We start from the raw sequence: 21,554 nt of genomic DNA, 5'->3' as shown, positions 1-21,554 counted from the left end.
CCCCTTGGAAGTCAGGTCCCTAACCAGGTAAAACAAACTTTTAGGCACTAGCAAAGAAAGGCAAAAGGAAGGTAAAAGGGCTTTGACACGAGTCCTGAGTCTTCCACCCACGAGTTATTATGACTTCTTTGAACCTCAGTTCAGTTGTCTGCACAATGGTCCCAGTGATGCTCATCCCACAGGTTATTAGCATATAGAAGGAAAAATTTTTCTTTTACCCTCTTAGAGTCAGTGCGTGGGGTCTTGAATTAAAATGACATATGCTATGTTAACAGGAGAAAAACGTACAAATTGTATTAATATTTCTAATTTTACCTGGATGGGACTTCACAGAAAAAAAGTGAAAAGCCCAAAGAAGCAGTAAGACACAGGCCTTATATACCATTAACAAAAGATGATAAATTGTGGAGAAGCGACTAGACAAAGGAAAGGGCGGTTGGGCTTTTAGAGCAAATAAACTGTGGGAAAGTGACTAGGAAATATTTGGGGAAAACTAATGGAAGGTAAGTTTTGTTAGTGAGGTTTGTTTATGCAGTCTGATCTTGTTGTCATCTCTGTCTCTGGTGATAAGGGTTTTTCGCCTATTTCTGGTATGGGAGAAATTTGTGCCCTGTTTTTAGGCAGATAGAGGAAGAGCAGAGACCTTTCCGTGTCTTCTTTTTCTCAACTGCCTTCAGCTCAAAATAATTCTTATGCCAAAGTGGCATATTTGGGGGTGGCATGTCCTGATCCCCTTCATAAGGGTTAAATGAGAAAAATGCACGAAGTGGAGGGCCTGTTATGATTCAAGAGAGTGGGAAGGATGGGACGGGATAAAGAATCAGAATGAACAGGGCAGCAAGACAAAGCTATCTGCAGTGGAGAAGGCGCCCTGTCACCAGCGCCTGGCTGCTCAGAGTCAGTGAGGAGGACACGCACCTACCAACCGTGGCTCTGCTTTCTATCCCTCACTCTCTTCTATCAAAGCAGAGCATCTCCAAGCCTTGGGGTGCAGAGCAGGGCATGTCAGAGCTGGCAGAGTCCACACACCAACGCCAAGGAGCGGCGGCCAGGTTATTTCTTCCAATGCTTGCTTTTCAACAAGCATTTCCAGAGAGGTGTATTTACTCAGCAGAATCATTAACTGCTCCCCAGATAAGGCCACCTCTGGGAAGAGACCCCAATTCAAGGAGGAATAATACAGTATTCTTGCCCTCCAGGAGCAGGACAGGAAGAAATAAATAAGCAATTGTAATGTAATGTGATGTAAAACAAAATGAAAACAAAACGATGCGGGAGGTTGGTACCCAGTACATGGTAGATAATTATGTGGGTGGAGCTGGGCCAGCTGGGGAGCCTGTGACGGTGTCACAGAGGGAGAGAGGCCACCTGTTAGGACTTAGAGGAGGGCCAGGAATTTCCCAGCTGAAGAGGAAGGATGTCAGCAGAGCATTCAAGCAGAGAACTGTCTGCACAGGCCCAGGGGCCTAAAAGAGCATGTGTCCAGGATGGAGAAGATGTGGAGGTGGCGCTGGGGAGCAGGGAAAGGGGGCAGGCTGGCACCAGATCACGTGGCCCCCTGTGTGCTAAGGCATTTGAGAAGGAATCCATCAAAATCTACCCTATCCGAGATTATTATTGAGTACTCTACCAGCTCCACTGAAGGTGGACATAAATGGAAAGAGAATTGGGTGTGGTTGGGACACCTGTTAGGAAGCTGGTCTAATCTGAACTGGATTAGAGGCGGTGGAAACGGACGCTGGGTGGAAGTACTAACACTGCTGAGAGGCCCCCTCGACGTGGGATCAGCAGGAGTCAGGGTGAGGGAGGAAGAGCTGCTCTGCTTATGAATATTTCTCTTTTCTCCTCAGTAAGGAGGAGAATAATATCCCATCTTGGGGTTGAGAGAATTAAATGAGTTAACATATGTTAAGAAAAAGAAAGTAAGTAATGTCTGCTAAAATCAAAGAGCGCTGCCGTAGTTCATTTGGGCTGCTGTAACCAAGCACGACAGACTGGGTGGCTCATATTTGGAAACTGATTTCCCACAGTCCTAGAGGCTGGGACGCCCAAGATCATGGTGCTGGCACATTCGGTGTCTGGTGGGACCCACTTCCTCATAGACAACCATCTTCTCACTGTGACCTGACATCGCAGAAGGGACAAGGAAGCACTGGGCGGTCTTTTTAATAAGGGTACTAACGCCATTGATGAGGGCTCCACCCTGTTGGCCATCACCTCCCAAAGGCCCCACCTAATACCATCAGGTGGGCATTAGATTTTCAAATAGGCATTTTGGGGGCACAGGAATATTCAGACCATAGCAAGTTCCTAGTGCATGGTGTGAACATGGTAATGGTAGCTCTTGGTGCTGGGGCAGGTTAAAGAGGGTGATAAGAACATTTCCAGCTTGAGATGTCAGCTTGGAAGTGATTCCCCTTATTTATTTATTTATTTATTAATTTAGAGGAAGATTAGCCCTGTGCTAACTGCTGCCAATCCTCCTCTTTTCGCTGAGGAAGACTGGCCCTGAACTAACATCCATGCCCATCTTCCTCTACTTTATATGTGAGACGCCTACCACAGCATGGCATGTCAAGCAGTGCCATGTCCGCACCCGGCATCCGAACCGGCAAACCACGGGCCGCTGAAGTGGAACTGCGAACTTAACCACTGTGCCACTGGGCAGCCCCATGATTCCCCTTATTTAGATAGGAAATCCACAAATTGGGCTGGAGCAAGGAAGAGAATGAGTTCATTTTGAGGCCTGTTGGTGGAAACTAAGGTGATTCTGAGCATCTAGATAAAGGTGGAGATGAAACAGGAAGCTTATGCATATCTGCATCTGGAGCCTGGGAGGGACGTCATCCATCTGGGGGCTGTTAGCACAGAGACGGGCCGAGGGTGTGGATGAGACCACGGGGAGGGAAAGCCAGGAAGCACCAGTGTTTAAGGGGCAGGAAGGTGAGAAAAGTCAGAGGATGAAGCAGAGAGACCACAGGGAGAGAAAGAGGAGCAGAACCGGGAGAGGGAAGGGTCCGGAGAACTAACTACAGGTCAACATTAAAGCCTCCTCCGTGGAACCGTGGAGCCCACAGAATGAGGCAAGTTCATCTGATTTGACAACTAGGAGGTGACTGGTGACCCCGGGGTCTGGGGAAGGAGGGGGGAGTTTGTGTTATGAGCAAGAGTTAAGAGACTGGGGAAAATGAGGGCAGAAAGGACGCTCCTCTGGCAGAAAGGAGAAGGGGGAAGAGAGACGGGCTCGGGCAGGCAAGATCAGGAATGTAGGCAGGGGGCTGTTTTATTTTTTTTAAAATGTTTTTCTTGTGAAACATAACATACAGAAAACCACATAAAACCAAATATACAACTTATTATAAAGTGCCACCCAGGTCAAGAAACAGGACACTGTCATCCCGTAGCTCGGACGCCCCAACCCTGCACAGTCTGTCCCCACTGCCTCCTTCCCCCAGGGCAGCACCCGCCCCACTTTGTGGTGAATCCCTGCTTGCTTCACACCTTTGCTTCCAGCTGTGAATCCTCAAGCACCGCCTTTGCCTGTTTTGAACTTTATATAAGTAGAAACTTACAAGAAAAATTCTTTGCTTATCATGAAACATTTATATGGAATTAGGCCAGATGAATCTTTGTGCATCTGGTTCCTTTGCTCAGCTTTGTATTTCTAAGACTCAGCCACGGCGTTGCATGTCACTGCAGTTCATCCGCTTTCGTTGATACACAGCATTTTCCTTAAATATTACACAACTTATCTATTTCGCTGTTAGTGGGCATTTGGTTGGTCAAGTTTGCAGCTTTGGGGGAGCGTCTACCAACAACACAGCTGTGAACAGACACTCTACATGTCTCCTGGTGCACATGTAACGAATTCAGTCTGCGCTCATACTTAGGAGTGGAATTGCTGGGTCATTGGGAATGCGCATATATTTTCGACTTTAGAAGTAATGACTAAGTGGTTTTACCAGTTTACACTCCCATCAGCACTGTGAGTTGCTGTCACCCCACAGCCTCACCAATATTTATGTCTTTTTAATGTCAGTCATCCTCGTAGGTGTAGACTAGTGCATCATTGAGGTTTGATTTTAATTTTAATTTAATTGTTGGCCATTAGATGCCCACTCTATGAAATACCTGTTCATGTCTCCTGCCCATTTTTTCTACTGGATTTTGTCTTTTTCTTGTTGATTTAAAAGAGTTCTTTGTTCGGAATACAACCCTTTCTCAGTTTAATGGTTTACAAATAGCTTCTACCACTCTGAAGCTGTCTTTCACGCTCTAATATCTTGATGAACAAAAGTTAATTATGTTGTGGTCCCACTTCTCAGGTGTTTCTGTTTTACACATGCTGCTTATGAAATCTTTTCCCACACTGCAAGATCATAGAGACACCCTCTCATAGTTTCTGAAAGCTTGTTCTTTCCCTCTACCTTAAGCCCTCTAGCCCCTCATGAAATTGATTTTTATGTAGTTTAAGATAGATTTGAAGGTTTTTCTTTTTCTACATGGACATCCGATTATTTCAGCATCACTTGTTCTAAAAACCATCTTTCCCCACTCGACCAATACCACAATTGTCAAATGTCCATATTTGGGGTAAGTCTTTTTAGAATAGGGCAATTGAAAGATTTTTCCAAACTCAAAGGAGGAGGGGAAAGGATTCAGAGAAGAGGGAGAGATGAAAGTTGACCAAAGGAGAGGTCTGATCAAGCTCAGAATTTCTAAGGGTAAAAATTCAGGCAAGTTTGAAAGAACATTTTTACTAAAGGATGTCCCTTAGAATCCCAATTCAAGTTCCCTCCTGCCCGTGAGTTAGCATTGCTCTTGCCACAGGTGGCCCTCAGAGGCACAGAGCCTGTGCTTAATCTGAAGGCAGTTGGGTGGGACCCACTTATGAAAGTCTTGAGATGGGATTAGACAGGAAATGACTCTACCTCTGCACACACAGAGGAAGGCTGACCCACTGTGTGAATTGCCTAGGAAGCCAGTCAGGTTGGGAGAGTTCGTTGAATGTAGGTCAAAATTTGGGGGGTTATGTAGGTGTGGAACATCGATGCAGACTTCTAACCCAGATACTTTGAAGATAAAAATTCTGAGGTTGGAAGTAACTATGCAAAGTAAAGAAGAAGAGAATTGTCTCCAACACACTAGTCAGGAAGCCAACATGACTCACACTCGGGTTATTGAGTAGGTTTTCACATGGTCAGGACCAGCTTCGCTGGAGCTATCGAGATGCTTTTTCTTACCCACAAGTGAATTAAAATGTAGAAAACACATGACAATAATTTGCTTTTGTGAAGGAGGTTTAAAAAAATACATTTTCTACTCTTTCCCCAAATCTGTATGATGACACTTAGACTTTCTTATTTCTAGGGGGAAACAGCCCAAATGACTGTAACCTGTGTCACTTCCACTACATCTCAGAGGGGAAGGATTTAGGACTTTCTTTTCTTTTTTCTTTTTCTTGTGAGGAAGATTAATCCTGAGCTAACATCTATTGCCAATCCTCCTCTTTTTTTGCTTGAAGAAGATTAGCCCTGGGCCAACAACCGTGCCAATCTTTCTCCAATTCATATGTGGGTCACCCCATAGCTGACAAGTGGTGCAGGTCCACGACCGGGATCTGAACCAGCAAACCCAGGCCGCCAAAGTGGAATACACTGAACTTAACCACTATGCCACGACGACGGCCTGGGATTTCATTTTTTCCCTCATTCAAGCATTCCTGAAATGGTTCCCTTTAAAAAAGAGGAACCACTTACTAATCAGTGGTTAAGGCATTGATAGGAAAACAGGAAATCACTACTAATGTGGATAAACATAGATATTTGCTGAGGGCTAAGGCCGGACTGTCTAATAGAAATATAGCGCATCCAAATTAATTTAAAATTTTTCTATAAGTCCACTAAAAATATAAAATGAAACAGGTGTTAGTAATTTTAACAATATATTTTATTTAACATAATATATTGAAGATATCATTACAACACGTAATCGCTATAAAAATTATTAATGAGATATTTTACATTCTTCATACTGTCTTTAAAATCTAGTGTGTTTTACACTTAGAGTACATGCCAATTTTAATGCTAAATTTTTATCAGACGTATTTGATTTGGATTTGGATTTCTTAAAGTTTATAATTGAAAAGGTCAGTTCATACCCAAGTTTCAAAGTTACTTAAATGTTTTCCAATAAATGAACCTAGTGTCCATTTTTAAATTTAAATTTGTTGAAATTAAATAAAACTAGCATTCAGGGCCTCACTTGCACTGATCACATTCCAGGTACTTAGTAGCCACAGCTGGCTCGAGACTATGGTACTGGATGGATCAGGAAAGATTCACGCTTTTGGTTTTGGAGGGCACAACACACAAAATCCAATGATCTGCGTCGTTTGAGGACTTGATCACTCAGTCACAAGGTTAGAAGTCAAGTAAGATCCTGAGATTTGTTTCTGTGAGATCAGTAATAATATGACCTCTTTCATTCCTGATTTTAGTAATTTGTCTTTTCTTTCCCTTGGTCTTTTGTCTGGAATTTTCTTTGTTGGGAGGTTTATTGTTACTAATTCAATCTCCTTTGTTATAAGTCTGAGATTTCTATTTCTTCTTGAGTCAGTTTAGGTAATTTGTACATTTCTAGGAAGATACCCATGTCATCTAGGTTATCTAATTTGTTGGCATACAGTTGTTCATAGTATTTTCTTAATGTCTTTATTTTTGTAAGGTTGGTCATAATGGCCCCATTTTCATTCCCAATTTTAGTTGTCTCTTTTCTCTTTTTTTCTTTGTCAGTCCAACTAAAGATTTGTCAATTTTGTTCTTTCCAAGAACCAATTTTTTGTTTCATTGATTTTCTCCACTGTTTTTCTAGTCTCTATTTAATTCATCTCTACTCTAATTTTTATTACTTCCTTTCTTCTTCTAGCTTCAGTTTAGTTTGCTGTTTTTCTAGTTTTTTTACAGTGGAAGGTTAGGTTATGATTTAAGATCTTTCTCCTTTAATAATATAAGCAATTACAGCTATAAATTTGTCTCTAAGTGCTGCTTTAGCTTCATTCCATAAATGTTGGTATTTTATGTTTTTACTTCCATTCTTATCAAATTATTTCTTAATTTCTCTTTTGATTTTTTCCTTAATCTATTGATTATTTAGGAATATGTTTTTTCAATTTTCACATATTTTATAAATTTCCCAAGTTTTCTTCTGTTATTCGTTTCTAGTTTCATTCCATTGTAGTTGAAGAAGATACTTTGTGTGATTTCAATCTTTTAAAATTTATTGATACTTGTTTTGGCCTAATATATGGTCTAGCCTGAGAACGTGCCATGTGCACTTGAGGAGAACGTGTATCACACTGCTGCTGGTGGAGTGTTCTGTATGTGTCTGTTGGGCCTGGTTGGTGCGTAGCCTTGTCCAATTCCTCTGCTGCCTTACTGATCATCTCTGGTTGTTCTATCCTTATTGAAAGTGGCATACTAAAGTCTCCATTGAATATTGAATTGAGTAGAGTATTGAATTCTGTCAGTTTTTGCTTCATGTATTTTGAAGCTGTTTTTAGGTGAAAATATGTTTATAATATTAGACCTTTTTGATGAATTGACCATTATAAAAGTCACTTTGTCTCTGGTAACAATTTTTGTCTTAAAGTTATTTTGTCTGATATTATAGCCACTCAAACTCTCCTTGATTATTATTTGCATGAGGTATTTTTCCTATTCTTTTCTTTCAATCTATTCAGGACATTCAATCTAAAGTGTGTCTCTTGTAGACAGCATATACAATCATATGCCACATAACGACGCTTCAGTCAGTGAGGGACCACATAAACAATAGTGGTCTCATAAGCTTAGTACCATATAACCTAGGTGTATGGTAGGTTATATCATCTAGGTTTGTGTAAGTACATTCTGTGATGTTTGCACAAATGATGAAATTGCCCAACACATTTCTCAGAATGTATCCACATCAGTAAATTATACACGACTGTAGTTGGATTGTGTTTTTTATCCGTTCTGCTGATCTCTGCATTTAATTGAAAGCTTCAATCCATTTTACTTAATGTAATCACTGATAAGGTAGAATTTACATCTGCTATTTTGCAATTTGTTTTTTATATATCTCATGTCTTTTTTCCCTTCAATTCCTCCATTGCTTCTTTCTTTGGTGCTAAATAGATATTGTCTAATATACCAGTTTAATTCTTCTGTTGTTTCCCTTAGTATATATTTTTTAAGATATTTTCTTGGAGGGTGTCCTAGGGATTAAAATTAACATCACAGTTTATAAATATCTAGTTAGGACTAATCCCAACTTAATTTCAGTAATATACAAAAACAGTATAGCTCCATTCCCTCCCCCTCATTTATGCTATTGTCATACAAATTACAAATTACATCTTTGTACATTATAAGCCCATCAACATAGTTTTGTAATTATTGCTTTAGGCAATTGTACTTTAAATCAGATCAAAGAAAGAGGTTATAAATAAAAATAGATTGTATTTACCTGTGTAGTTGCATTTACTGGTGTTCTTTATTTCTTAATGTGGATTTCAGTTACTGTATGGTGTTCTTTCATTAGAGCCTAATGGGCAATTTTAGTATTTCTTGTAGGGAAGATTTGTTAGGAGTGAAGTCTGTTTTTGTGTATCTTGTAATATCTTATAATTTTTAAAGTTTAGTTTTGCTAAATATAAAATTCTTGATTGACAGTCTTTTTTTTTTCCATCTATGTCATCTCATTGCCTTCTGGTCTCCATGGTTTCTGATAAGAAATCAGCTAATCTCTTTGAGGATTCCTTGTATGTGAGTTTCCTCTCTTTTGCTGCTTTCGAGATTATCTCTTTGTCTTTGGCTTTCAACAGTTTGATTATGATGTGTTTAGGTATGGATCTCTTTGAGTTTATCCTACTTGGAACTTAGTAAGCTTCTTGATGCTTTTCGTTCATTAATTGGGGAGTTGTCAAACATTATTTCTTTAAATATTCTTCTTCCTCTTTCTTTCTCCTCCTTCTGAGACTGCCACTCTGCATATATTGATGTCACATAGGTCTCTCAGGCTCTGAATCTGTTTGTTTGTATTCTCTTTGTGATAAGACATTATTATTCTCATGCTTTCCTTTGGTTCTTTGTATGTGGTATCCTTTAGCTTTTTGAACATATTTAAGACAGTTGATTCAAAAGTGTGGTCTAATAAACCCAACATCTAGGTTTCCTCATGGACAGTTAGTTTTGACTGCTTTTTTTCAGTGTATGGACCATTCTTTTGCATTTCTTTGCATATATGACAATTTTTTGTTGAAAATTGGACATTTTAAATAATGCGGCAACACTGGAAAACAAGTATCTTCTTTCTTCCCCAAGATTTGCTGCTGCTGCTATTGTTGTCACTGTCTGTTTAGTTACTTAACTGAACTAATTCTATGTAGTCTCTATATTTTGTCATGTGTGGCCACTAAAGTCTCTGCTCAGTTAGCTAAATGATCAGCTAAGGATTACCCATAAATTTTCAAATGCCTGGAACCAATAAGTCTCCGAGTCTTTGCTGAGGGCTCTGTGTGCACGCTGGGGCCTTGCCTTCAGTGTTCAAGCAGGAATTTTACAGCTCTATGTTCACCTTTAACTCCTGCTTCTGTTGAGTCTCAAGATCAGCCAGAGAGAGAGCTTTGGTCCTTCTCAGATCTTTCCCATCGTGAACACAACCCTGGCACATGCTTGGGCTTCTAGACTCCCAGGAATGTCAAAGCTTTTCAAAGCCCCTATGGTTATCTCATTCCCCAGCTTTTCCTTTAAATTTTTGCCTAGCTTGTTTTCTCCAACTGTTATCACAACCTCAGGCGGCTGCCTATGCTAAACAATTGCCCCCTGGAAAATAGTACTGCATGACATCTGAGTCACATTAAATAAAGACAAGATTTGAGAGTGAGATTTTCTAAGGACCTGAAAGACAGGTCAAATAATGGCAGTTATCTGTGCCTTGGTCTTTGAGAGAATGCAAACCTCATTTTGCCCACTCCATGCAAACCTCATTTTGCCCACTCCATAGGTTGTTAGCCTGCTCGTTTTCATTGGGATTGCAGAGTTGTTGTTTTTCAAGGCTAGCATGAGTCTGAGGAGAGGGGAAAAGGACTAGGGAATTAGGATGCCACAAAGCTGGCTATTCTCAGATTCAATTGTTTTATTGGAAACAAATAACACTCTCAGGATTATTGCAAGACTGCTTAATTTCCAGAGTTCTGAAAAAGATATTTTGACAATTTTACCACTGTTCTTGGTGCTTTGATGAAGGAGAGGAGTTTTAGAGGTCTCTATTTCCCCATTCTTGCTCATGTCACCAACAACCTTATATTTAAACAGCAAAGTCATGCATGTCATAAGGGAGTATGTGTATGATCAAGTGATGAATGGTGTTGGCCACATCTCTGGTTTCAGGGAAGTGAAAGTACCCCAGGCTGGAATGCATCAGATGATCAGTCATGATTAGAGCAAGGACTGAGGTTTGAGGCTGTCAGCCACCACCGTTGCCTTTACCAAAACTGGGGGAAGCATTCAGGCATCCAATGGTCACAGGAAAAGGAAAGGAGAAGAGGGAGATTAGATTCTATCTTTTTCTACCATGAGTGTCCCAAGAGAGATGCCCTCCTGATACCAAGAGGCTTCTTCTGAGGCTCTACATGTTGACTGCATGTAGTAAGACTTGGTCTCTTATCCATCTCTGGTCCTTCATGGATTTCTTTATAGATGTCATGTCAGTTATGACTAGAATTCCCTGATCAGCCATGGGAACACCAGTTTCAGTTGACTCACAAGGCTATGTGTTCTGAAAACACATCCCCAACCTTCAGAGTGTAGGCTGCAGAGGTTTTCAGAAAAATACTCTTATCTCAGTTAGGACAGAACCAAGACTTGTTACCATGCTCTAGCCATTTATTTATTTGTTTGTTTTCACTACTGATTATAAAACTTCCACCCCACAGTCCCTCAATTTAGAATGAGGGTGGTGGCACCTGCTGACCCATCTTATCCAGGCAGTGTTGATGTTGATGAGACCTGGCCCTGGATGCTAGCTAAACTGTTATTTGTCAAATTGAAAAACAAAATCAAAGTTGGGAGCATTTGGAATTTTATACAGAAAAGAGAATTGTGAGTATGAACCCTAAATCTCAATCGTGCCACAGAAGTTTGGAACTCTGTCTTCAGATCGCACGTATAGGCAGACATAGTGCAGCATGATTTCCACTCAAAGAGAGGATCCCTATTTGGAGGCAGCTAATTCCACTACACACATGGGCTAAGGTGTTCGACTCAGAAGCCACTTATAGCCTTGGTGTGCCTAATCTTTCTTTGTTTTTCCTTTGAAAAAGAGTTTTAAAAAAGATGGTATATAAAGGTTCTGGTCACTAATTCCAGTGTGTGTGTATGTGTCTAGGGGGCTGGTTTTCCCACAAATTCAAGCCATTCTCCAACAACAGCTGGTTATCTTACAGTTCACCAAAATTCGGACACTATCTATCTGCAGATAGTGTCAAATCCCACAGGTTAAGGGCTCCATCCTACAAGACTACCCTCTCCCACCCACCCACCCCTAACTTCAAATACCAGTTGCAAGTCCAGGTTATCACTTGTACTTCTGACTGACTGGCTATAGATTTGATGTTCCAACAACCCCCTCCTTGGGATTGACTGATTTGCTAGAATAGCTCACAGAACTCAGAGAAACATTTACTTATTAGGATACCAGTTTGTTATGAAAAGATAGAACTCAGGAACCACATTACCAGTTTGTTATGAAAAGATAGAACTCAGGAGCAGCCAGATGAAAGAGATGCATAAGGAACGTTGTGGGAAGGGGCACGGAGTTTCCATGATCTCTCCAGGTGGGCCACTCTCCTGAAATCTCCACCTCTCACCAACCCAGAAGCTCTTCAAACCCCCTCCTTTTGGGTTTTTATGGAGGCTTCATTACATGGGCATGATGGATTAAATCATTGGTCATTGGTGATTCAACTCAATCTTCAGACCCTCTCCCTTCCTAGAAGGTCAGGATGGCACTTAAAGTTTCAACCTCTAATCACATGGCTGTGTCCCCTGGCAACCAGCTCCCATCCTTAGGTTACCTGAGTGCTTTCCCAAAGTCACCTCATTAATGTAACAAAAGACATCTTTATTACACTCATCACTAAGAAAATTCTGATGGTTTTCGGAGCTCCATGCCAGGAAAGGAAAGAAGACCAAATATATATTTACTACAAATTAAGTATCACAGTATGCATGTTTTGTGCCCTTTGGAGGTAAATAGAGAGACAGATTTCTTATGAAAATCCTGTGAGTCACATGGTTAAGGAGCCCTCTGCGGGTGTTCAGGAACAAAGTAGATGATTACCAGGAATGATTAAGTTGGGAAACAGGGAAAAGTAGCTGAAGACTTCTCAATGTTCCTTCCAATCCCCTGGTTCTATAAATTCAAGGCTTTGTTTGCTCCAAGAGTCAAAACTCTTTGACATAAAGAGTGACATTTATTGATTCAATAAAAATTTATTGAGCTCTGGGGCTGGCCCCGTGGCCGAGTGGTTAAGTTCGCGCGCTCCGCTGCAGGCGGCCCAGTGTTTCGTCGGTTCGAATCCTGGGCCCGGACATGGCACTGCTCGTCAGACCACGCTGAGGCAGCGTCCCACATGCCACAACTAGAGGAACCCACAACGAAGAAGACACAACTATGTACCGGGGGGCTTTGGGGAGAAAAAGGAAAAAATAAAATCTTTAAAGAAAAAAAAAAATTTATTGAGCTCTGACATGGGGCAAGGCATTATGCTAGGAGCTGGAAACAGAGCTACTGTTTGGTTAAGATTAGTTAACAATGGCAAACGAGCACAACACAATTTGTAAAATTGCTGTTCATGACAGAAGGTGATCTCATCTAGACTGAGAATTGGGGAGTATTTTCCAGATGTTCCAAATGAATACTTACAGACTTTCATTTCTTCACTCACTCATTCCCAAATATATATCGAGCACCTATTCTGTGCTAGGTGGAAGGAGTATATTCAGTAGGGCACAAAGGATATAATCTCCCAAGCTACCGTGTCAAGAACTACTTTTTTCCATGTTACACAATGTGAAGTCAAGGCCCTGAATGCAGAGGCATGAGCAGGGAGACAGAAAGGTGGTAAAGAGAGGCAGATGGGAATAGAGGCCAGTTCTGATTTACCTCAAGGCTCTTTGCTAATTTCAAAATCCTGGTCCCAAGAATCCAAAACCAATGATAAGTTTAGGTTTAAAACTAAATTTCTATACTCTGTGGACTCAGGAACATTCTGGAATAAACTAGCCAGCCAGGTTATAAAGAGTTGTAACTAATGTAATGGTATAAACTTCTCCATGAAATGAGATCAGAAAGCAACCCATTAATGTGAGGCAAGCTCTGTGCACCAAGAGAAAGTGTCAGTCATAGTCCAAAAGGGCCAAGACAGACATACATATCTGCTCCCCTTCCGGACCATCCAGTTGCCTTATTCTCCTGAACGGCTCAAATTTGGGAGCACACAACACTCCAATACAGTTGTGCAGTTGTCCACTAATGGGTCCCACTTTCTTGCCAGTGTACTTCCCCTTCAGTTATACCACTTTACAACTTTGCTAGCTTTTAAAAGATTCTTATTTTTCTAATTGAATTTATTTCATCCTAAATTTCTCATCCACCCAAGTCCATTGGTTCAGAAACATTTGCAAGGAGGAAGCTGCTTACAGAACACTGCTCTAACTTGTGCAGCCAGGGAAGCTTGAAAAAAAATTGCCTAAACAAGGGCCAGACCCACGCAGATGAAGTAAATGGGGGCAAAGGTCTAGTTACACGCTATGTTGGATCCAGGAAGGAGGGGATAGAGAAACAAAGACACACACAAAGCCAACAAAAGACATTTCTAGGAGACAGCAAAGGGCAAGCTTCCTGTTGGCCCAGATGGCAACTTCCTTGTTCCCCTGCAAAGCATGAGATCTTCAGGTCAGAGAAGAGGGAAGAAAGAAGTAGGGGAGGAAGAATTGACAAAGCACAGGTGGGAGTAAGAGATAGTCCACAATGATCCAAGTCCTGACTCGACTCTATGCGGCCTTGAACTTGGCTGGAGATGACAAGGGCTTCTTGTTAGGGAGGAAGTGGGAGAGGGAGGAAAGGGATGAGCTTCTGAAAAGAGCCAGACTGGGGTGGGGAGTGACAATAGACACAGATGCTGAGGTCACATACTGGATCATTATGAAGACGGCAAAACAGATTCTTTGGGTGAAAAGTTGAGGTTTCAGAGCCAGACCGCCAGGCCCACCATTCAGGCAAGTTACCTAATTCTGCACCCTTTTCTCCATCCAAAAGTAGAGACTAGTACCCTGCATCGTAGGACTGTTGAGAGATTAAACTGAAGCTTCAGCACCTAGCATTTGCTCAAGTGTCAGCAACTGTCAATCAAACCGTTTAGTTGGGGGATGCTATGTTGGTGCAGACCAAACCCAAATTTGAAATTTGGGTGTGAAGTCCACCTCTTCTAATACAAAATACTGGAATCAACTGATGGAAAAATTATGAGAGATGCCAATCTGTAGCTTTGAATTGTTACCATGTTAGCCAAATGTAAAACTCAAGTCCCTTAGGTCCCTGCCAGACGGGGGGCACTTGGCTCCCAACATCTATGTCACTTCACAGGATTTCATGAAGTTATTTTCAAACATTCAGGTTCATTCTGATCCACTTCTTATGTAGTCAAACATTTCTTAAAAAATGTTTATAATTCTGTAAATTTATTCCATGCATTTCTAATTAACTTACATTCATTTAGCACGCTTTGGAAACAAATGCTTGATGGCCAAGGTGATTTTAGAAATCACCAAAAAGCAACTTTTTTCTGAATGTGAGCAAATGCAAATGCCTAAGACATAACGATATTGCCTCTTTTAGTGTTTCACCATCAACTGCTCTGGCATAAAATAGTTCAGTTCATAGTAAGGCTAATATTTATGGAAATGACCATAACTCTCCAAATAGCACAAGAGTAAGGTAGGTACAACCAACCCAGGCTTCATCTTGCAGGTGATTCAAGACATGTTTTATGCTTTGGCATAAAACACATCTTTACGTGAACAGGGCTGGAGTGTGGCTAAAGCATGGATCAAATGTAGACTTGAGGTCAATGTCACTGAACTTGCAAGAAGGTCCCAAATGATGATACTCACTGTACAAGCCAATGATGGCAAAAGCAAAATGGGATTTTGAATAGCATAGGGGCTATTCAAGATGATACAACATGAAGTTGTAAGATGAAGGTATCGTTAATGATTTCTAATATCTCTTGACACCACCTGTGTCTCTCCCTTCTTATTTCCATTTTTCTCCTTCTTATTCCGTCTTACTCCAATAACAGACTTTAAGAAAGAGCTGAAGCCATGTTTCCTGCTCTTAATTTTAGAAGTAAATCATTTAGTGATTTGTCTATACAAATTGCTTCACAGACAGCTGTTATATTCTTCATATCTTTTTGTATGCATAAATATTAGATGGTGTATAATGTTTCTTAACTTAATCTTTGTCTGAAGATCAGAAGCTCTACAGGAAAAAGACTCCCCACTGCTGGCCTGGTGGGCCAATGGTGAAAGCATTATTACGATCAAAAAACAATCTATAGTCATTTTGCAGTCTGAATTTTGACCTCTTCAGACAGACTGAAGATTTGCCCACTAAAAATAAAGCAGAGAAGGAAATGGGACTAAGGAGAATCTTTGATTTTAGTTTTGATTGATAGATTCAGAAGATTATATCCTTGTTTCTTTATTTTTTTCTCAACTATAGGAAGACGTTTTGCTGGTAAGAGTATTTTCAGTGCTCCCAGGACTAAATGGGTTACATCTTTGAAATTTCAGACACAGCCAAGTTCATTCCAGTTATAGCACTTTCACCTTTTTAATAGTCTGTATCATGACTATAATTAAATAACCAATTGTATAATTTATGGCTGACAGGTTTTCTTCTAAACTCCCTGAGAACAAGCAGCATATATGCAATGTCAGCAACCAACACAGTGTCTCTAGCCCACAGTAGGTGCACAATAAATACTTGTCAGAGGAATGAATGAGAATGTATGGGATGGAGCCCCAAGGAAGTATTCTTAACATTAAGAGTTTAATGAAATAGTGAAAAGGCTGATAATGGTACAGGAAAGGGAGAAGAAGTCCGGGTGGTGGGAAGAAACTAGACAAGCGTGATATCACAGAAGTCAGGGATCAGAATATATCTTAAGAAGGAAGAGGTCCACTGTGTATGATGAAAACTGGATTTAGAGACCTGGAAACCATAGATGACTTTGGCAAGGGTGATTTCCATGGAGTGGTAGAAGTGGAAGCCATAGTGGAATGGGTTGAAGAGTGAATATGAGGCAAGAAATGCAGCCAGTGTCTTAGTCCATCCAGGCTGCTATAACAAATCACCACAGGCGATTGGCTTATAAATGACAGAAATTTATTACTCACAGTTCTGAAAGCTAGAAGTCCAAGATCAAGGTGCCAGCATAGTCACAGTCTAGTGAGGGCCCTCTTCCCAGTTGATAGCCAGCCCATTCTCGCTGCCTCTTCACATGGTTGAAGGGGCTAGGGATTTTCGTGGGGTCTCTTTTATGAGGGCACTAATTCCATTCATGGGGCTCCACCTTCATGACCTAGTTACCTCCCCAATGCCCCACCTCCTAATACCATCAGCTTGGGGGTTAGAATTTCAGCATAATGAATTTGGGGGGACACAAACATTCAGGCAATAGCAAGCAGTAAGTGTAGATAGAAGATTGGTTTTTAATGGGAGGAGAAAGGACGCTTATCTATGAATTCTTGGCTTCAGGGCAATGAAAAATTGATAAAGATGCAAATCTTCAAGAATCAAGCGAAGGAGTGGTTGAGTAAGGTGTGTTGGGGGAAGCACAGGGCATGGTGCCCGGCCCAGAGTCAGGAGTCCAGGTGCTGCCATATTGCTTTCAGGATTAGCTTCTCCACGGGTGTCTTGAGACTTCCGGTCTTCCCTCTCTCAAATATATAGTAGAAGTTCTTCTGGGAGGGTCTTCCTCTATTCAGGCAAATCAGCCTAAGTCAAGGAAAGGCAAGAAACAATAACAGGACGTTAGAACCAGGATGAAATAATCACACAATATCAAACTCAAATTATCAACACAAATATCAAAAGCTACCATAAGAGTGAAAGGCAACCGAGCAGGAGAGGGGCAGTGATGTCTTGGAATGTGTGATTCTACATGTACATGACTTTTAGCCCCGGGATCTGGAAACTCTGCACATAAAAAAGAAATTTAAAGAGATACAAAAGTGCATTTGGAGAAATTTAGCTCCACCATTGGTCCTGACTTGGTTGGGGTTGTGATGAGCAGACCGTTCCATTATCAAAGTAGGTTTGTCTCTTTCTAATTAGTAAGTAATGTGGGCGGTGATATTTCCAGGCTATGTGAATATTCAGTTCCCCAACACATTTCACCCAATGGTTTTAGCATCCATTGAGGACCCTTTCCTGAATCAATTGTACTTTGGGAGCTGCAAAATGATGATTTTCATTTCTTTAACATTCCTTACCTCACATTCTTCCTAAAAGAATAGATTTCTCTTTTATTCTTCTTTTTCTCTCTGAGTATCATTATGGACTAACATTCTCTTTTACTCATTCTTTTATAATCAATTACCAACATTATGTTTTTCTTTGAACACTTTATTATGAAAATTTTCAAACAGACAGAAAAGTTGAAAGAATTTCATGGTGAACACCTATACACCACCACCTACATCCTGTAGTAATATTTTACTGCACTTGCTTTCTCACACATTTATTCCTCTGTGCTACCCTCTATCCACCCACCAATCCATCTCATTTTGTGACACAAGTAAGTTTCAGACGTTATTCATGTTTTTGACTTTTTCGTGCTCAATTTGTCCCAATCTTGGCTAGTGACCCTAGAATTCTTTTTGACAAAAGTTGAATTTATACGTTGGATATAACCACCCCAGACAATATATGAAGTAGGCATTTGCATAAAATTGAGACCTTAGTTTAGCATATTAATGCTTTTAATTAGGTTCCTGCTTTCAGAGCCAACAGATTGCCAGAATCAGAAGTGGGGCCAAGCATTGGCCTTCGTGGCAGCTGCATCTTACAGCCTAGATGGAGTGGGGCCGCCAAGTGGACATGTCATGCAGCAACCACTGATGTCCAGCCTACATGAGCCTGTCTATTCTGGCACCAGAATTAACGTTGGAAGCTAATCTGCATTTCATCTTCTAAATATAACCCAGGACTCTGATGAATTCTGAAGAAAACATGACCACTTTTAGAAAAATCATACGACATCAGCCTCAGAGGCAATTAAAATTGCAAGATGCTTAAACATCACCCATCTGCTGTTTATTTCAAGAACCTATATGAACACCATGCTAAGGCCTATATTCTTGGCTATTATTTTATTTTCCCCACTAATAGATTTACTGGATGATAATATGAATGGATCCAGAAGTAAAACCAAGATATCCAATTTCAAATAAGAAAAAAGGTCCATACTCTCAGATGTATCCATTTATAGTTGCTTCATAACTAAGAGATACATTCTTGTGGGGGAGGGGCAGGGGAGCCTTCCACATGGCCTGAGGGGGTAAGGGGCACTTCCTTCCACAGACCAAGAGGAGGCGGAGCTGCTTGTTTGAAATGGACATGAAAGATGCAAAAGGACCCTCACTGCATGGAGTTAACACATGCAAGTAGTAAAAAGAATTCTTAGCTGTTGCAAATATCTCAAAATGTAATTTACACCCATGGCATTGAAATTAAGGTAGTTAGAACTTCCCACTGGACTTTGTTGGGGATTTCTTTGTGTGTGTGTTTTTAATGTGTTAATAAAGATGCATATATGTTATTTTATCACAAATTAATTTTAATCTTTTAATAACTGTATTTTGATATAATTGATTTCCTTTTAATCATATATATTTAATTTTATGTATTTTAAAACATTCTGAAAGGGTCCATAGGCTCCACCAGTTGTCCTGCTTTAGGACCATTCCCAGAAGCTCCACAGGGCTTCCTTCACAGAGGAGAACGTAATCACAGCCGCAGGGCGGTTTGGAAATGTGCCTTTATTCTGGGAAATCTTACGTTCTGCTAAAATTCAGGGCTCTCTTTCTAAAGGAAACGAGGAAGAAGAGACACTGGGGACAGCTAACAGTCTTGGCCACAGTATGTTTTCTATTTGGGTTATAGAGTTCAATAGATGTTCACTAAATTCATGTTATTTATCTTGGTCTTCCTTATCCTTTCTCTTGCCCACTTGATCTGTCGCAGACCTAAAGCTTCCCTCAGCCTCTTTCCAAATGTGTCTCTAGGTATTTCTCTCGTGTTTCCTTTATGTTCATCTATGCCGTTTGTCTGTAGAGAGCCCTGCTTCTCGGAGTGTGAGATTGTGTCCTGACCACCGCCTCTTGTTGGATGTGTTTGTTGCTTTTCTGGTCCTGTATTCGGGTTGGTTGAGATCGTGACCACGGCAGGTTTACCCGTCTGAGTCATCTTCAGTCAAGGGCTGTGCTGTTGTCGCTCCATCTGACTCCATCAAATCCACTGTTGATTTGCCAGATGTGCTCGTCTGTTCCTGGCTCCTCTCACCATATTTCATGTTGTGCTTTTTAAAAGTCTTTCCCCTCTGTGGTTTGCATGTTCTTCATTTTTGTTTGGTTTCCTCTGAAGACTTGTATTGTTTTGTTTTAATTGTTCTGTTTATAACGAGATCAAGATTATGAGTGGTAATCACAAAATTAGCATATTTTCCACCTTCCATTATTTTCTTCCCTTCTCTTCCACCACCTGATTTTAGCTGAATGTGTATCTTTGAGCGTTTACCTTTCTATCTTCAACACTATTACTTACAATCTCTTTCAGCTCCTAGAAGTTGGAAGATAAGGAAACTGGTCTACTTACTGTACCTTCCACATTCTCTCTTCCTTCTCCTTCAAGTACTTTTCCAATTATCGTTTCTACATTGTCAGGGGTTATGTTTACAATTTGTTCTGGAATCAGAATTCCTGGAGTTGTTTTAGATTTAAATTATTGAATAGATTCAACACACACTGTCACTGCTTTTGCCCTAATTTCTTCATTTGTCATTTGTTTGGCTGAAGTTCCTCTTCGAGTGCTTTCCTCAAGCAAGCTCGGAGAAACCACATTCTAGGAGGACTTGCGTGCTCACTTTATTTTGTGAATCTGATGTGTACGAACTTCCTCTCACTTTTCTCCTCCAGGCACAGAGCTCGGCCTCTTTCCCCTTTCCCTCACATCCTGGACTTAGAGGTTCCCTTTGCCTCTGGCTCACAAGGATCCTAAGGGGAGAAGATCATCAGTGTTCTGTAGCCCTGACTCCCGGTAACCAATTCAAAGCCCCTTCAGAGCCCTCAGGGCGACAGAGAATTGTGCCAGGGAAGTGTGACAGTGAGCCTCAAGCTGACCAGGTGGTTCCCTCCCACAGCACTGCTCCTCTTCACTCTCGGTCTATAAGCCCACCCAGGCCAGCCGGAAAAGCAGGAACACCCCAGGGAGGAACGGTCTAGCCAGCGGCCACAACTCACATTCAGGATTCCTTAAACCCAGGACTGGAGGCAGAAGTTACAGGAGCAGGAGGATCGGGGCCATGGGAAGCTCAAAGACTTCAGGAATGCCGCCTCTGAAAATGCAGTCACTCCAAGGCAAAGCCCATGCAATCTGGAGGAAAACATTGTAGAGAAATGGCCTTAAAAGATCTGACATTTGCAGATTATAAAGTAAAAAAAAGCAAAAAGGAGGGAGAGAGGAATGATGTCAAGCAGTTGAAGAGATCAGATTCACGAAACAGAGGTTCACTTTCACCAGCCAAATTTCAACAACAGAGAACAAAGTGACTGCAAATGCTCCAGAACAAGCAAGCGAGTAGTAAAGTAAACCATGCAATCAACAGAGAGGTCAATGAGCTCTCACTATGTGTGGCCCTGGAACAGCCCCACAGCCCCATGAGGAAGGTGAGGAATCCTACATTCCCATGAAGAAAGGCATGAGGCCTCAAGAAATTAAGGCTGGATTTGAACCCAGGTAGGACCATGTAACCCAAGCTTTTCGTCACAGTGGAGCACCAAATAATATAGATAATTTATCAATATTCCAAAAAGCAGTCACCTCAGGTTTATGATGAGCTCTTCCTATGGCCTATTTCTGTTGCACTTTGGAATTTTAAGTTACTGTTTGAGGCAGTTGCTCTGGTCTAGTCCCATCCTGCGCCCAGAGAAATGGATACAGAAAGATCACTGAAGAAGCTCAGAAAAACAGAAAGTGGAGATGTATTTCTGACACCTTGATTTAGGTACCGAAGTCTTAGAATATTAGAACACAAGGGAACTGTCTTGGAGAAGTAGAGAAAGCTGTCCTGTACTGTGTGGTCTGTACTCAGCTGCAGAGTCACTGTTTTAGCTGCTTCTATAATCAGCTCAACAGGCCCTAGGAATGCGTTTCCCATCCTT

The 21,554-nt window shown here is 41.1% G+C and overlaps 1 protein-coding gene and 1 long non-coding RNA gene across 3 annotated transcripts in view; one reads left to right on the top strand and one right to left on the bottom strand.

Annotated features, from left to right (window-relative positions):
• LOC106822271 (solute carrier family 28 member 3) overlaps positions 1–21,554 on the top strand; it is a 78,060-nt gene that overhangs the window by 17,955 nt on the left and 38,551 nt on the right. The gene's annotated exons all lie outside the window — the stretch shown is intronic.
• The window catches only part of LOC139041682 (uncharacterized), an 82,447-nt gene continuing 68,060 nt past the window's right edge, over positions 7,168–21,554 (bottom strand). Inside the window, exons 3-4 of the long non-coding RNA XR_011497329.1 lie at positions 20,634–20,766; positions 7,168–17,109 (exon numbers count right to left, since the gene is read on the bottom strand). This is a non-coding gene — a long non-coding RNA (uncharacterized lncRNA). The remainder of the gene's footprint in view (positions 17,110–20,633; positions 20,767–21,554) is intronic.

Source organism: Equus asinus, chromosome 23 (assembly GCF_041296235.1).
Source record: "Equus asinus isolate D_3611 breed Donkey chromosome 23, EquAss-T2T_v2, whole genome shotgun sequence".
Classification (NCBI taxonomy): Eukaryota; Metazoa; Chordata; class Mammalia; order Perissodactyla; family Equidae; genus Equus; species Equus asinus.
Note: the sequence above shows the minus strand (reverse complement) of the source record. Positions and strands in the feature narration are given on the sequence as shown.